This window comes from Thalia democratica, chromosome 6 (genome assembly GCF_965202585.1).
Source record: "Thalia democratica chromosome 6, ktThaDemo2.hap1.1, whole genome shotgun sequence".
Classification (NCBI taxonomy): Eukaryota; Metazoa; Chordata; class Thaliacea; order Salpida; family Salpidae; genus Thalia; species Thalia democratica.
In genome coordinates, this window is record NC_139170.1 from 64,128,464 (window position 1) to 64,131,999 (window position 3,536).

Consider the following 3,536-nt stretch of genomic DNA (forward strand, 5'->3'; position numbering starts at 1 on the left):
TTTTTGAAAAGATACTATACTAACTTTTTGCTTTAAACTAGTTTGACAAAAGCCTTGAATTCTCGAAAAACCTAGAGTATGACAAAAAAAAACAGAAAGCGGCATGCTGTTATTTGAAGAAGAAACGTTTTCACCTTTCATTTCTCATTTACTTTTTACATAAACACACACGTTAACTCAATATAAATTAATATAATTATATATCCTGAGTAAAATATAGTTTTACTAAATATATATATATTTCACACATATCCTTTTCTATTCTCGGACATTTTATATACTCATTTTACACTCCGACTATAGTTCTTCATAATTTTATGTGTTCAGTTTCAAGTTTCATTGGAAACCTGTATTCAAATCACAGATAAACCGAGCTTTTTTACCTGATACGACCAATAGAACGGCTAGAGGTTGTTTTACTGTAGGTATACATTTAGCATATAACCACCTTGTTTTTTTTTTGTTCTACGTTTTAACTTTCATATTAAACAAACACTTGTAATTTATAGCACAGTTTAATTATTAAATATTCAAAATATCTGTATAAAATCTATAATTTAAATACCTGACTGCTCCTTTAAAAAACAAAAATTTATTATTTTAACAATTATAAATAATATATATGCAAATTAAGTCATTATGGTTTTATGTACGTCGCGGTAACTAATTATCTGTCAGTGCTTTGTAAGCTTAATAACAAAATTGTTTTTGTGCTTTGTTTTCTAAAATTTTTAATTATAATTTTTTAAATTTAAATTCAATCTGCTTTTTTATTGCATCTTAGTATGATTTTTTTTTATTATTTAAATTTAATCATTTTAAACGTTTAATAAATAAAATATACATTATACTAAGTTTCTGTGGCTTTTTTTGTCTTTACCGTTGTTAAATTTATTGATTTAATGTTTAATGTTTGTTGTTTTGCTATTAGAATTGTTTTCGCTATAGACTACATATTATATTTCAAATTAAAGCGCTTTACTGCCTTTTCCAAACATTAAGAATAAATTAACTTACTTTATACTATAAATTAAATAGCTAATCTTAATTTTCATATATATTGTGACGTAATTATTAGCTATACTGTTTTAGCAACTGATAAATAACTTTAAATTAGTTCTTCATTCCATTTCGTGTAAGTAATTTATATTATGATTTGTTGTGGTATTGTGTATTTTAGTTTTGTTTTCTTAATTGAGACTTAATAATAATAAATACTATATAGTTTTATAACAGTCGGATTTAACATTAAGTATTTAACCTATTATTAATAATCAACTTTTAAAATTTATAGCAATTATTTTTATTTTAATGAACACATGTATTCACCTACTTAAGCCTATATTCTTTCCTTACAGTATTTATTTATTTACAGAGCCCAGTTGAAGTGTGTAAATTTCTTATCACACAAAAACATATGTCGGTATAATAAAAGAAGGATACTAAGTAACTTGTTTTTAAAAAATACAAGTTATAATTTGATTATTATTATCTAAGATTATACCAGAAAATGTTTAGATGTTGAAAATTGTTAACTTTTATTTAAATATGTAATTTGCATAAATGTTTTCTTAAATATGTATTTTTCACCTAATGATCTTAGTCAATTAACTTACCAGATATTTTTATTTAAGCTAAATGATGTTAACTTATTTTTCCAGTTTCTAACTCAAAATAACGGTTTACTTAATATTATACGTATTTGTTATTATGTATTGTATTGATTATTATTATATATATTGTTTAATAAACGAAAAAGAAACCGCTCTAAAAGTTAAGTCTAGGGTGTACGAACCAATATTTCGGTTATCGATTTGTACACAAAGTATTGAAAATTAACTTTTTTATTTTGTTATTAAACTACAATAGCTGTTTATATAACATACCTACACAATGCAAGTTATATATATAATAGGTATAGTAGGTCTAAAAAATAACACTTAGTTAAACGACCATTAAAGAAACATACTAATAAATAGTTTTATAAGTACCTGGTGTAAAAAAGTATCTTGATCATTTAATCATACAACACATGCTTATATTAATTATTTGTAGTTAAAAAAAAAATCAATAGCTTAGACTTCTGGAAGCATATAAAAAATCACTGTATAGTTTAAAGTAAATAATCATCGTAACATTATCATTATAACGCTACTACTTATACCTGAGCTATACATATTACTTATTCTATAAAAAAGAGGGTTTTTTATTTGTAAATACGACAAAAAACTGATTTGCTTTTCTCAGAAAAGCTTTTATTTTACATTTAAGGATTTTTATTAAAAAATACGTTATAACATGTTACTATCATGATTTTATTTAAAGAAATAAAAAAAACTACGAAAATTTCTAAAAAGAATTGCAACTTAATATGTTGTTCAATTTTTTGAAGTAATTTAATTGTTTTTTAACATAGTTAACTTATAATTTTATTTATGACTTAGTTAGTTTATTTAATTATATATAGCTTGTGTTTTATTATGCCCTATCTAAACCTAAGATTATCCAATTTCTTGATTAAACGCCAGATGTCTCTTAAAATAAATAAATTTGACATTTGGTAATTTTTTGATGGGGTAAAGTAAAATTTGTTTGCTTTCAAGTATTTGGCAGTCTAATTCACAACTAAGTTATAATAAGTGAAAACTATTTGTCAGCAATTAAGTAATGCTTTCTATCTAGTTTATTATCTCATATCTTGTATCAAATACATAAAATCTTTAAATTTTGATTAAACTAGTATTTGACAGCCAACATTTTTATCCAGATTAAAGTAAAATTTATTTACTATGTTTACTTTAACCTTTAAAAACGTAAAACTTTTGAATATATGTATCTTAGTACAACTATAAAAAAGAGATACAAACAAAAATACAACAAAACAATGTTTCATTCCTAAATTGGCATATAGGAGATCATCAACTAGTGTAAAAAAATCTTATTGAAATAGAATCTATTACAATAGTTATAAACAGTTTTGCTCTAGAAAGTAAAATAGTTTAAACAAGTTTGAGAATCATAAATATTTCTCAGCAATTGTAAACTATTTTTAGTATTTAAAAGTAAAATAATCTTAAAAATATAAACTTTATAAATAGTAATTGGATCTAAAATAAAATTTAATGTACAATTTTTTTTTGATATATTATTGTTAAGTTTTATCTAATATTTTCTATCGGTTTTTACTATGTCATGTAACTTTTAGCCGACAGATAATTTAATAAGTAATATAAAAAATGTTCCGAAAATCTAGTCTTAAAACATTGAAAATTTGTTTTTTCAAAAATAAATAAAATGTTGATTAAATTCTACCTAATAATAAAATACACTATCTTTACCTTTAACTTTTAGCTCTTAAGTTTAAAACTATGTGTGAGTCTGGTCAAAACAAAAGTAGTATGGTTGTTAAAAGTGTTATTTGTGATGTTTGCAAAAAAAGTTTCACAACTAAATCCTACCTTAAACTTCCCAAAAGAATTCATACAGGAGACAAACCATACAGATGTATTGTTTGTGACAAAAGGTTTACCTTTAAA